Below are 14757 nucleotides of genomic sequence, written 5' to 3' on the forward strand. Positions count from 1 at the left end.
CGCATCTCTGACTCGTTCACAGGGACTGGCCCCTGCAGCCCTGACCCGCTCACAGGGACTGGCCCCCGCAGCCCTGACCCGCTCACAGGCACTGGCCCCCGCATCTCTGACCCGCTCACAGGGACTGGCCCCTGCAGCCCTGACCCGCTCACAGGGACTGGCCCCCGCAGCCCTGACCCGCTCACAGGGACTGGTCCCCGCAGCCCTGACCCCCTGACAGGGACTGGTCCCCGCAGCCCTGACCCGCTCACAGCGACTGGTCCCCGCAGCCCTGACCCGCTCACAGGGACTGGTCGCCGCAGCCCTGACCCGCTCATAGGGACTGGTCCCCGCAGCCCTGGCCCGCTCAAATGTGGTGGCCCCCGCAGACCTGGCCCGCTGACAGGGACTGGCCTTCGCAGCCATGACCCGATCACAGGGACTTGCCCCCGCAGCCCTGACCCGCTCACAGGGACTGACCCCCGCAGCCCTGACCCGCTCACAGGGACTGACCCCCGCAGCCCTGACCCGCTCACAGGGACTGGACCCCGCAGCCCTGACCGGCCCACAGGGACTGGTCTCCGCAGCCCTGACCGGCTCACAGGGACTGGACCCCGCAGCCCTTACCCGCTCACAGGGACTGGTCCCCGCAGCCCTGGCCCGCTCACAGGAACTGGCCCCCGCAGCCCTGACCCGCTCACAGGGACTGGCCCCTGCAGCCCTGACCCGCTCACAGGGACTGGCCCCCGCAGCCCTGACCCGCTCACAGGGACTTGTCCCCGCAGCCCTGACCCCCTGACAGGGACTGGTCCCCGCAGCCCTGACCCGCTCACAGGCACTGGCCCCCGCATCCCTGACCCGCTCACAGGGACTGGCCCCCGCAGCCCTGACCCGCTCACAGGGACTGGCCCCTGCAGCCCTGACCCGCTCACAGGGACTGGCCCCCGCAGCCCTGACCCGCTCACAGGGACTGGTCCCCGCAGCCCTGACCCCCTGACAGGGACTGGTCCCCGCAGCCCTGACCCGCTCACAGGGACTGGTCCCCGCATCCCTGACCCGCTCACAGGGACTGGTCGCCGCAGCCCTGACCCGCTCATAGTGACTGGTCCCCGCAGCCCTGACCCGCTCACAGGGACTGGTCCCCGCAGCCCTGACCCGCTCACAGGGACTGGTCCCCGCAGCCCTGACCCGCTCACAGGGACTGGTCCCCGCAGCCCAGACCCGCTCACAGGGACTGGTCCCCGCAGCCCAGACCCGCTCACAGGGACTGGTCCCCGCAGCACTGATCCGCTCACAGGGGCTGGTTCCCGCAGCCCTGACCCACTCACAGGGACTGGTCCCCGCAGCCCTGACCCTCTGACAGGGACTGGTCCCCGCAGCCCTGACCCGCTCACAGCGACAGGTCCCCGCAGCCCTGTCCCGCTCACAGGGACTGGTCCCCGCAGCCCTGACCGGCTCACAGGGACTGGTCTCCGCAGCCCTGACCGGCTCACAGGGACTGGTCCCCGCAGCCCTGACCCGCTCACAGGGATTGGTTCCTGCAGCCCTGACCCGCTCACAGGGACTGGCCCCCGCAGCCCTGACCCTCAAACAGGGACTGGCCCCCGCAGCCCTGACCCCCTGACAGCTATTTGCCACCGCAGCCCTCACCCGCTCACAGGGACTGGCCCCCGCAGCCATGACACGATCACAGGCACTGTGCCCCGCAGCCCTGTCCCGCTGACATGGACTGGCCCGCGCAGCCCTGCCCGCTCACAGGGAATGGCCCCCGCAGCCCTGGCCCGCTCACAGGGACTGGCCCCTGCAGCCCTGGCCCGCTCACAAAGACTGGCCCCCGCAGCCCTGGCCCGCTCACAGGGACTGGCCCCCGCAGCCATGAACTGATCACAGGGACTGGCCCCCGCAGCCATGACCCGCTCACAGGGACTGGCCCCCGCAGCCCTGACCCGCTCACAGGGACTGGTCCCCGCAGCCCTGACCCGCTCACAGGGACTGGTCCCCGCAGCCCAGACCCGCTCACAGGGACTGGTCCCCGCAGCCCAGACCCGCTCACAGGGACTGGTCCCCGCAGCACTGATCCGCTCACAGGGGCTGGTTCCCGCAGCCCTGACCCACTCACAGGGACTGGTCCCCGCAGCCCTGACCCTCTGACAGGGACTGGCCCCCGCAGCCCTGACCCGCTCCCAGCGACAGGTCCCCGCAGCCCTGTCCCGCTCACAGGGACTGGTCCCCGCAGCCCTGACCGGCTCACAGGGACTGGTCTCCGCAGCCCTGACCGGCTCACAGGGACTGGTCCCCGCAGCCCTGACCCGCTCACAGGGATTGGTTCCCGCAGCCCTGACCCGCTCACAGGGACTGGCCCCCGCAGCCCTGACCCTCAAACAGGGACTGGCCCCCGCAGCCCTGACCCCCTGACAGCTATTTGCCACCGCAGCCCTCACCCGCTCACAGGAACTGGCCCCCGCAGCCATGACACGATCACAGGCACTGTGCCCCGCAGCCCTGTCCCGCTGACATGGACTGGCCCGCGCAGCCCTGCCCGCTCACAGGGAATGGCCCCCGCAGCCCTGGCCCGCTCACAGGGACTGGCCCCCGCAGCCCTGGCCCGCTCACAGGGACTGGCCCCCGCAGCCCTGGCCCGCTCACAGGGACTGGCCCCCGCAGCCCTGGCCCGCTCACAGGGACTGGCCCCCGCAGCCATGAACTGATCACAGGGACTGGCCCCCGCAGCCCTGACCCGATCACAGGGACTGGCCCCCGCAGCCCTGACCCGCTCACAGGGACTGGCCCTGGCAGCCCTGACCCGCTCACACGGACTGGCCCCCGCAGCCCTGACCCGCTCACAGGGACTGACCCCCCGCAGCCCTGACCCGCTCACAGGGACTGTCCGCCGCAGCCCTGACCCGCTCACAGGGACTGTCCCCCGCAGCCCTGACCCGCTCACAGGGACTGTCCCCCGCAGCCCTGACCCGCTCACAGGGACTGTCCCCCGCAGCCCTGACCCGCTCACAGGGACTATCCCCCGCAGCCCTGACCCGCTCACAGGGACTGGCCCCCGCAGACCTGACCCGTTCACAGGCACTGACACCGCAGCCCTGGCCCGCTCACAGGCACTGGCCCCCGCAGCCCTGACCCGCTCACAGGGACTTGTCCCCGCAGCCCTGACCCCCTGACAGGAACTGGTCCCCGCAGCCCTGACCCGCTCACAGGGACTGGTCCCCTCATCCCTGACCCGCTCACAGGGACTGGTCGCCGCAGCCCTGACCCGCTCATAGGGACTGGTCCCCGCAGCCCTTACCCGCTCACAGGGACTTGTCCCCGCAGCCCTGACCCGCTCACAGGGACTGGTCCCCGCAGCCCTGACCCGCTCACAGGGACTGGCCCCCGCAGCCCTGACCCGCTCACAGGGACTGGCCCCCGCAGCCCTGACCCGCTCACAGGGACTGGTCCCCGCAGCCCTGACCCTCTGACAGGGACTGGTCCCCGCAGCCCTGACCCGCTCACAGCGACAGGTCCCCGCAGCCCTGTCCCGCTCACAGGGACTGGTCCCCGCAGCCCTGACCGGCTCACAGGGACTGGTCTCCGCAGCCCTGACCCGCTCACAGGGACTGTCCCCCGCAGCCCTGACCCGCTCACAGGGACTGGCCCCCGCAGCCCTGACCCCCTGACAGCTATTTGCCACCGCAGCCCTCACCCGCTCACAGGGACTGGCCCCCGCAGCCATGACACGATCACAGGCACTGTGCCCCGCAGCCCTGTCCCGCAGACATGGACTGGCCCGCGCAGCCCTGCCCGCTCACAGGGACTGGCCCCCGCAGCCCTGGCCCGCTCACAGGGACTGGCCCCCGCAGCCCTGGCCCGCTCACAGGGACTGGCCCCTGCAGCCCTGGCCCGCTCACAAAGACTGGCCCCCGCAGCCCTGGCCCGCTCACAGGGACTGGCCCCCGCAGCCATGACACGATCACAGGCACTGTGCCCCGCAGCCCTGTCCCGCTGACATGGACTGGCCCGCGCAGCCCTGCCCGCTCACAGGGAATGGCCCCCGCAGCCCTGGCCCGCTCACAGGGACTGGCCCCTGCAGCCCTGGCCCGCTCACAAAGACTGGCCCCCGCAGCCCTGGCCCGCTCACAGGGACTGGCCCCCGCAGCCATGAACTGATCACAGGGACTGGCCCCCGCAGCCATGACCCGCTCACAGGGACTGGCCCCCGCAGCCCTGACCCGCTCACAGGGACTGGTCCCCGCAGCCCTGACCCGCTCACAGGGACTGGTCCCCGCAGCCCAGACCCGCTCACAGGGACTGGTCCCCGCAGCCCAGACCCGCTCACAGGGACTGGTCCCCGCAGCACTGATCCGCTCACAGGGGCTGGTTCCCGCAGCCCTGACCCACTCACAGGGACTGGTCCCCGCAGCCCTGACCCTCTGACAGGGACTGGCCCCCGCAGCCCTGACCCGCTCCCAGCGACAGGTCCCCGCAGCCCTGTCCCGCTCACAGGGACTGGTCCCCGCAGCCCTGACCGGCTCACAGGGACTGGTCTCCGCAGCCCTGACCGGCTCACAGGGACTGGTCCCCGCAGCCCTGACCCGCTCACAGGGATTGGTTCCCGCAGCCCTGACCCGCTCACAGGGACTGGCCCCCGCAGCCCTGACCCTCAAACAGGGACTGGCCCCCGCAGCCCTGACCCCCTGACAGCTATTTGCCACCGCAGCCCTCACCCGCTCACAGGAACTGGCCCCCGCAGCCATGACACGATCACAGGCACTGTGCCCCGCAGCCCTGTCCCGCTGACATGGACTGGCCCGCGCAGCCCTGCCCGCTCACAGGGAATGGCCCCCGCAGCCCTGGCCCGCTCACAGGGACTGGCCCCCGCAGCCCTGGCCCGCTCACAGGGACTGGCCCCCGCAGCCCTGGCCCGCTCACAGGGACTGGCTCCCGCAGCCCTGGCCCGCTCACAGGGACTGGCCCCCGCAGCCATGAACTGATCACAGGGACTGGCCCCCGCAGCCCTGACCCGATCACAGGGACTGGCCCCCGCAGCCCTGACCCGCTCACAGGGACTGGCCCTGGCAGCCCTGACCCGCTCACACGGACTGGCCCCCGCAGCCCTGACCCGCTCACAGGGACTGACCCCCCGCAGCCCTGACCCGCTCACAGGGACTGTCCGCCGCAGCCCTGACCCGCTCACAGGGACTGTCCCCCGCAGCCCTGACCCGCTCACAGGGACTGTCCCCCGCAGCCCTGACCCGCTCACAGGGACTATCCCCCGCAGCCCTGACCCGCTCACAGGGACTGGCCCCCGCAGACCTGACCCGTTCACAGGCACTGACACCGCAGCCCTGGCCCGCTCACAGGCACTGGCCCCCGCAGCCCTGACCCGCTCACAGGGACTTGTCCCCGCAGCCCTGACCCCCTGACAGGAACTGGTCCCCGCAGCCCTGACCCGCTCACAGGGACTGGTCCCCTCATCCCTGACCCGCTCACAGGGACTGGTCGCCGCAGCCCTGACCCGCTCATAGGGACTGGTCCCCGCAGCCCTTACCCGCTCACAGGGACTTGTCCCCGCAGCCCTGACCCGCTCACAGGGACTGGTCCCCGCAGCCCTGACCCGCTCACAGGGACTGGCCCCCGCAGCCCTGACCCGCTCACAGGGACTGGCCCCCGCAGCCCTGACCCGCTCACAGGGACTGGTCCCCGCAGCCCTGACCCTCTGACAGGGACTGGTCCCCGCAGCCCTGACCCGCTCACAGCGACAGGTCCCCGCAGCCCTGTCCCGCTCACAGGGACTGGTCCCCGCAGCCCTGACCGGCTCACAGGGACTGGTCTCCGCAGCCCTGACCCGCTCACAGGGACTGTCCCCCGCAGCCCTGACCCGCTCACAGGGACTGGCCCCCGCAGCCCTGACCCCCTGACAGCTATTTGCCACCGCAGCCCTCACCCGCTCACAGGGACTGGCCCCCGCAGCCATGACACGATCACAGGCACTGTGCCCCGCAGCCCTGTCCCGCAGACATGGACTGGCCCGCGCAGCCCTGCCCGCTCACAGGGACTGGCCCCCGCAGCCCTGGCCCGCTCACAGGGACTGGCCCCCGCAGCCCTGGCCCGCTCACAGGGACTGGCCCCTGCAGCCCTGGCCCGCTCACAAAGACTGGCCCCCGCAGCCCTGGCCCGCTCACAGGGACTGGCCCCCGCAGCCATGAACTGATCACAGGGACTGGCCCCCGCAGCCATGACCCGCTCACAGGGACTGGCCCCCGCAGCCCTGACCCGCTCACAGGGACTGGCCCTGGCAGCCCTGACCCGCTCACACGGACTGGCCCCCGCAGCCCTGACCCGCTCACAGGGCCTGTCCCCCGCAGCCCTGACCCGCTCACAGGGACTGTCTGCCGCAGCCCTGACCCGCTCACAGGGACTGTCCTCCGCAGCCCTGACCCGCTCACAGGGACTGTCCCCCGCAGCCCTGACCCGCTCACAGGGACTATCCCCCGCAGCCCTGACCCGCTCACAGGGACTGGCCCCCGCAGACCTGACCCGTTCACAGGCACTGGCCCCCGCAGCCCTGGCCCGCTCACAGGCACTTGCCCCCGCAGCCCTGACCCGCTCACAGGGACTGGGCCCCGCAGCCCTGACCCCCTGACAGGGACTGGTCCCCGCAGCCCTGACCCGCTCACAGGGACTGGTCCCCGCAGCCCTGACCCGCTCACAGGGACTGGTCGCCGCAGCCCTGACCCGCTCATAGGGACTGGTCCCCGCAGCCCTGACCCGCTCACAGGTACTTGTCCCCGCAGCCCTGACCCGCTCACAGGGACTGGTCCCCGCAGCCGTGACCCGCTCACAGGGACTGGTCCCCGCAGCCCAGACCCGCTCACAGGGACTGGTCCCCGCAGCACTGACCCGCTCACAGGGGCTGGTTCCCGCAGCCCTGACACGCTCACAGGGACTGGCCCCCGCAGCCCTGACCCCCTGACAGCTATTTGCCACCGCAGCCCTCACCCGCTCACAGGGACTGGCCCCCGCAGCCATGACACGATCAGAGGCACTGTGCCCCGCAGCCCTGTCCCGCTGACATGGACTGGCCCCCGCAGCCCTGGCCCGCTCACAGGGACTGGCCCCCGCAGCCCTGGCCCGCTCACAGGGACTAGCCCCCGCAGCCCTGGCCCGCTCACTGGGACTGGCCCCCGCAGCCCTGGCCCCCTCACAGGGACTGGCCCCCGCAGCCCTGGCCCGCTCACAGGAACTGGCCCCCGCAGCCCTGGCCCGCTCACAGGGACTGGCCCCCGCAGCCCTGGCCCGCTCACAGGGACTGGCCCCCGCAGCCCTGGCCCGCTCACAGGGACTGGCCCCCGCAGACCTGGCCCGCTCACAGGGACTGGCCCCCGCAGCCATGACCCGATCACAGGGACTGGCCCCCGCAGCCCTGACCCGCTCACAGGGACTGGCCCCCGCAGCCCTGACCCGCTCACAGGGACTGGCCCCCGCAGCCCTGACCCGCTCACAGGGACTGGTCCCCGCAGCCCTGACCCGCTCACAGCGACAGGTCCCCGCAGCCCTGTCCCGCTCACAGAGACTGGTCCCCGCAGCCCTGACCCGCTCACAGGGACTGGTCCCCGCAGCACTGACCCGCTCACAGGGACTGATCCCCGCAGCCCTGACCCGCTCACAGGGACTGGCCCCCGCAGCCCTGACCCCCTGACAGCTATTTGCCACCGCAGCCCTCACCGGCTCTCAGGTACTGGCCCCCGCAGCCATGACACGATCACAGACACTGTGCCCCGCAGCCCTGTCCCGCTGACATGGACTGGCCCCCGCAGCCCTGGCCCGCTCACAAGGACTTGCCCCCGCAGCCCAGGCCCGCTCACAGGGACTAGCCCCTGCAGCCCTGGCCCGCTCACAGGGACTGGCCCCCGCAGCCCTGGCCCGCTCACAGGGACTGGCTTCCGCAGCCCTGGCCCGCTCACAGGAACTGGCCCCCGCAGCCCTGGCCCGCTCACAGGGACTGGCCCCCGCAGCCCTGGCCCGCTCACATGGGGTGGCCCCCGCAGACCTGGCCCGCTGACAGGGACTGGCCTTCGCAGCCATGACCCGATCACAGGGACTTGCCACCGCAGCCCTGACCCGCTCACAGCGACAGGTCCCCGCAGCCCTGTCCCGCTCACAGGGACTGGTCCCCGCAGCCCTGACCGGCTCACAGGGACTGGTCTCCGCAGCCCTGACCGGCTCACAGGGACTGGTCCCCGCAGCCCTGACCCGCTCACAGGGATTGGTTCCCGCAGCCCTGACCCGCTCACAGGGACTGGCCCCCGCAGCCCTGACCCTCAAACAGGGACTGGCCCCCGCAGCCCTGACCCCCTGACAGCTATTTGCCACCGCAGCCCTCACCCGCTCACAGGGACTGGCCCCCGCAGCCATGACACGATCACAGGCACTGTGCCCCGCAGCCCTGTCCCGCTGACATGGACTGGCCCGCGCAGCCCTGCCCGCTCACAGGGAATGGCCCCCGCAGCCCTGGCCCGCTCACAGGGACTGGCCCCCGCAGCCCTGGCCCGCTCACAGGGACTGGCCCCCGCAGCCCTGGCCCGCTCACAGGGACTGGCCCCCGCAGCCCTGGCCCGCTCACAGGGACTGGCCCCCGCAGCCATGAACTGATCACAGGGACTGGCCCCCGCAGCCCTGACCCGATCACAGGGACTGGCCCCCGCAGCCCTGACCCGCTCACAGGGACTGGCCCTGGCAGCCCTGACCCGCTCACACGGACTGGCCCCCGCAGCCCTGACCCGCTCACAGGGACTGACCCCCCGCAGCCCTGACCCGCTCACAGGGACTGTCCGCCGCAGCCCTGACCCGCTCACAGGGACTGTCCCCCGCAGCCCTGACCCGCTCACAGGGACTGTCCCCCGCAGCCCTGACCCCCTCACAGGGACTATCCCCCGCAGCCCTGACCCGCTCACAGGGACTGGCCCCCGCAGACCTGACCCGTTCACAGGCACTGACACCGCAGCCCTGGCCCGCTCACAGGCACTGGCCCCCGCAGCCCTGACCCGCTCACAGGGACTGGTCCCCGCAGCCCTGACCCCCTGACAGGGACTGGTCCCCGCAGCCCTGACCCGCTCACAGGGACTGGTCCCCTCATCCCTGACCCGCTCACAGGGACTGGTCGCCGCAGCCCTGACCCGCTCATAGGGACTGGTCCCCGCAGCCCTTACCCGCTCACAGGGACTTGTCCCCGCAGCCCTGACCCGCTCACAGGGACTGGTCCCCGCAGCCCTGACCCGCTCACAGGGACTGGCCCCCGCAGCCCTGACCCGCTCACAGGGACTGGCCCCCGCAGCCCTGACCCGCTCACAGGGACTGGTCCCCGCAGCCCTGACCCTCTGACAGGGACTGGTCCCCGCAGCCCTGACCCGCTCACAGCGACAGGTCCCCGCAGCCCTGTCCCGCTCACAGGGACTGGTCCCCGCAGCCCTGACCGGCTCACAGGGACTGGTCTCCGCAGCCCTGACCGGCTCACAGGGACTGGTCCCCGCAGCCCTGACCCGCTCACAGGGATTGGTTCCCGCAGCACTGACCCGCTCACAGGGACTGTCCCCCGCAGCCCTGACCCGCTCACAGGGACTGGCCCCCGCAGCCCTGACCCCCTGACAGCTATTTGCCACCGCAGCCCTCACCCGCTCACAGGGACTGGCCCCCGCAGCCATGACACGATCACAGGCACTGTGCCCCGCAGCCCTGTCCCGCAGACATGGACTGGCCCGCGCAGCCCTGCCCGCTCACAGGGACTGGCCCCCGCAGCCCTGGCCCGCTCACAGGGACTGGCCCCCGCAGCCCTGGCCCGCTCACAGGGACTGGCCCCTGCAGCCCTGGCCCGCTCACAAAGACTGGCCCCCGCAGCCCTGGCCCGCTCACAGGGACTGGCCCCCGCAGCCATGAACTGATCACAGGGACTGGCCCCCGCAGCCATGACCCGCTCACAGGGACTGGCCCCCGCAGCCCTGACCCGCTCACACGGACTGGCCCCCGCAGCCCTGACCCGCTCACAGGTCCTGTTCCCCGCAGCCCTGACCCGCTCACAGGGACTGTCTGCCGCAGCCCTGACCCGCTCACAGGGACTGTCCTCCGCAGCCCTGACCCGCTCACAGGGACTGTCCCCCGCAGCCCTGACCCGCTCACAGGGACTATCCCCCGCAGCCCTGACCCGCTCACAGGGACTGGCCCCCGCAGACCTGACCCGTTCACAGGCACTGGCCCCCGCAGCCCTGGCCCGCTCACAGGCACTTGCCCCCGCAGCCCTGACCCGCTCACAGGGACTGGTCCCCGCAGCCCTGACCCCCTGACAGGGACTGGTCCCCGCAGCCCTGACCCGCTCATAGGGACTGGTCCCCGCAGCCCTGGCCCGCTCACAGGCACTTGCCCCCGCAGCCCTGACCCGCTCACAGGGACTGGTCCCCGCAGCCCTGACCCGCTCACAGGGACTGGTCGCCGCAGCCCTGACCCGCTCATAGGGACTGGTCCCCGCAGCCCTGACCCGCTCACAGGTACTTGTCCCCGCAGCCCTGACCCGCTCACAGGGACTGGTCCCCGCAGCCGTGACCCGCTCACAGGGACTGGTCCCCGCAGCCCAGACCCGCTCACAGGGACTGGTCCCCGCAGCACTGACCCGCTCACAGGGGCTGGTTCCCGCAGCCCTGACACGCTCACAGGGACTGGCCCCCGCAGCCCTGACCCCCTGACAGCTATTTGCCACCGCAGCCCTCACCCGCTCACAGGGACTGGCCCCCGCAGCCATGACACGATCAGAGGCACTGTGCCCCGCAGCCCTGTCCCGCTGACATGGACTGGCCCCCGCAGCCCTGGCCCGCTCACAGGGACTGGCCCCCGCAGCCCTGGCCCGCTCACAGGGACTAGCCCCCGCAGCCCTGGCCCGCTCACTGGGACTGGCCCCCGCAGCCCTGGCCCCCTCACAGGGACTGGCCCCCGCAGCCCTGGCCCGCTCACAGGAACTGGCCCCCGCAGCCCTGGCCCGCTCACAGGGACTGGCCCCCGCAGCCCTGGCCCGCTCACAGGGACTGGCCCCCGCAGCCCTGGCCCGCTCACAGGGACTGGCCCCCGCAGACCTGGCCCGCTCACAGGGACTGGCCCCCGCAGCCATGACCCGATCACAGGGACTGGCCCCCGCAGCCCTGACCCGCTCACAGGGACTGGCCCCCGCAGCCCTGACCCGCTCACAGGGACTGGCCCCCGCAGCCCTGACCCGCTCACAGGGACTGGTCCCCGCAGCCCTGACCCGCTCACAGCGACAGGTCCCCGCAGCCCTGTCCCGCTCACAGAGACTGGTCCCCGCAGCCCTGACCCGCTCACAGGGACTGGTCCCCGCAGCACTGACCCGCTCACAGGGACTGATCCCCGCAGCCCTGACCCGCTCACAGGGACTGGCCCCCGCAGCCCTGACCCCCCTGACAGCTATTTGCCACCGCAGCCCTCACCGGCTCTCAGGTACTGGCCCCCGCAGCCATGACACGATCACAGACACTGTGCCCCGCAGCCCTGTCCCGCTGACATGGACTGGCCCCCGCAGCCCTGGCCCGCTCACAAGGACTTGCCCCCGCAGCCCAGGCCCGCTCACAGGGACTAGCCCCTGCAGCCCTGGCCCGCTCACAGGGACTGGCCCCCGCAGCCCTGGCCCGCTCACAGGGACTGGCTTCCGCAGCCCTGGCCCGCTCACAGGAACTGGCCCCCGCAGCCCTGGCCCGCTCACAGGGACTGGCCCCCGCAGCCCTGGCCCGCTCACATGGGGTGGCCCCCGCAGACCTGGCCCGCTGACAGGGACTGGCCTTCGCAGCCATGACCCGATCACAGGGACTTGCCACCGCAGCCCTGACCCGCTCACAGGGACTGACCCCCGCAGCCCTGACCCGCTCACAGTGACTGACCCCCGCAGCCCTGACCCGCTGACAGGGACTGGCCCCCGCAGCACTGACCCGCTCACAGGGACTGGTCCCCGCAGCCCTGACCCTCTGACAGGGACTGGTCCCCGCAGCCCTGACCCGCTCACAGCGACAGGTCCCCGCAGCCCTGTCCCGCTCACAGGGACTGGTCCTCGCAGCCCTGACCGGCTCACAGGGACTGGTCTCCGCAGCCCTGACCGGCTCACAGGGACTGGTACCCGCAGCCCTGACCCGCTCACAGGGACTGGTCCCCGCAGCCCTGACCCGCTCACAGGAACTGGCCCCCGCAGCCCTGACCCTCTCTCAGGGACTGGCCCCTGCAGCCCTGACCCGCTCACAGGGACTGGCCCCCGCAGCCCTGACCCGCTCACAGGGACTGGTCCCCGCAGCCCTGACCCCCTGACAGGGACTGGTCCCTGCAGCTCTGACCCGCTCACAGGCACTGGCTCCCGCATCCATGACCCTCTCACAGGGACTGGCCCCCGCAGCCCTGACCCGCTCACAGGGACTGGCCCCTGCAGCCCTGACCCGCTCACAAAGACTGGCCCCCGCAGCCCTGGCCCGCTCACAGGGACTGGCTTCCGCAGCCCTGGCCCGCTCACAGGAACTGGCCCCCGCAGCCCTGGCCCGCTCACAGGGACTGGCCCCCGCAGCCCTGGCCCGCTCACATGGGGTGGCCCCCGCAGACCTGGCCCGCTGACAGGGACTGGCCTTCGCAGCCATGACCCGATCACAGGGACTTGCCACCGCAGCCCTGACCCGCTCACAGCGACAGGTCCCCGCAGCCCTGTCCCGCTCACAGGGACTGGTCCCCGCAGCCCTGACCGGCTCACAGGGACTGGTCTCCGCAGCCCTGACCGGCTCACAGGGACTGGTCCCCGCAGCCCTGACCCGCTCACAGGGATTGGTTCCCGCAGCCCTGACCCGCTCACAGGGACTGGCCCCCGCAGCCCTGACCCTCAAACAGGGACTGGCCCCCGCAGCCCTGACCCCCTGACAGCTATTTGCCACCGCAGCCCTCACCCGCTCACAGGGACTGGCCCCCGCAGCCATGACACGATCACAGGCACTGTGCCCCGCAGCCCTGTCCCGCTGACATGGACTGGCCCGCGCAGCCCTGCCCGCTCACAGGGAATGGCCCCCGCAGCCCTGGCCCGCTCACAGGGACTGGCCCCCGCAGCCCTGGCCCGCTCACAGGGACTGGCCCCCGCAGCCCTGGCCCGCTCACAGGGACTGGCCCCCGCAGCCCTGGCCCGCTCACAGGGACTGGCCCCCGCAGCCATGAACTGATCACAGGGACTGGCCCCCGCAGCCCTGACCCGATCACAGGGACTGGCCCCCGCAGCCCTGACCCGCTCACAGGGACTGGCCCTGGCAGCCCTGACCCGCTCACACGGACTGGCCCCCGCAGCCCTGACCCGCTCACAGGGACTGACCCCCCGCAGCCCTGACCCGCTCACAGGGACTGTCCGCCGCAGCCCTGACCCGCTCACAGGGACTGTCCCCCGCAGCCCTGACCCGCTCACAGGGACTGTCCCCCGCAGCCCTGACCCGCTCACAGGGACTATCCCCCGCAGCCCTGACCCGCTCACAGGGACTGGCCCCCGCAGACCTGACCCGTTCACAGGCACTGACACCGCAGCCCTGGCCCGCTCACAGGCACTGGCCCCCGCAGCCCTGACCCGCTCACAGGGACTGGTCCCCGCAGCCCTGACCCCCTGACAGGGACTGGTCCCCGCAGCCCTGACCCGCTCACAGGGACTGGTCCCCTCATCCCTGACCCGCTCACAGGGACTGGTCGCCGCAGCCCTGACCCGCTCATAGGGACTGGTCCCCGCAGCCCTTACCCGCTCACAGGGACTTGTCCCCGCAGCCCTGACCCGCTCACAGGGACTGGTCCCCGCAGCCCTGACCCGCTCACAGGGACTGGCCCCCGCAGCCCTGACCCGCTCACAGGGACTGGCCCCCGCAGCCCTGACCCGCTCACAGGGACTGGTCCCCGCAGCCCTGACCCTCTGACAGGGACTGGTCCCCGCAGCCCTGACCCGCTCACAGCGACAGGTCCCCGCAGCCCTGTCCCGCTCACAGGGACTGGTCCCCGCAGCCCTGACCGGCTCACAGGGACTGGTCTCCGCAGCCCTGACCGGCTCACAGGGACTGGTCCCCGCAGCCCTGACCCGCTCACAGGGATTGGTTCCCGCAGCACTGACCCGCTCACAGGGACTGTCCCCCGCAGCCCTGACCCGCTCACAGGGACTGGCCCCCGCAGCCCTGACCCCCTGACAGCTATTTGCCACCGCAGCCCTCACCCGCTCACAGGGACTGGCCCCCGCAGCCATGACACGATCACAGGCACTGTGCCCCGCAGCCCTGTCCCGCAGACATGGACTGGCCCGCGCAGCCCTGCCCGCTCACAGGGACTGGCCCCCGCAGCCCTGGCCCGCTCACAGGGACTGGCCCCCGCAGCCCTGGCCCGCTCACAGGGACTGGCCCCTGCAGCCCTGGCCCGCTCACAAAGACTGGCCCCCGCAGCCCTGGCCCGCTCACAGGGACTGGCCCCCGCAGCCATGAACTGATCACAGGGACTGGCCCCCGCAGCCATGACCCGCTCACAGGGACTGGCCCCCGCAGCCCTGACCCGCTCACACGGACTGGCCCCCGCAGCCCTGACCCGCTCACAGGTCCTGTTCCCCGCAGCCCTGACCCGCTCACAGGGACTGTCTGCCGCAGCCCTGACCCGCTCACAGGGACTGTCCTCCGCAGCCCTGACCCGCTCACAGGGACTGTCCCCCGCAGCCCTGACCCGCTCACAGGGACTATCCCCCGCAGCCCTGACCCG

This window comes from Stegostoma tigrinum, unplaced genomic scaffold (genome assembly GCF_030684315.1).
Source record: "Stegostoma tigrinum isolate sSteTig4 unplaced genomic scaffold, sSteTig4.hap1 scaffold_100, whole genome shotgun sequence".
In the NCBI taxonomy this organism is placed as follows: Eukaryota; Metazoa; Chordata; class Chondrichthyes; order Orectolobiformes; family Stegostomatidae; genus Stegostoma; species Stegostoma tigrinum.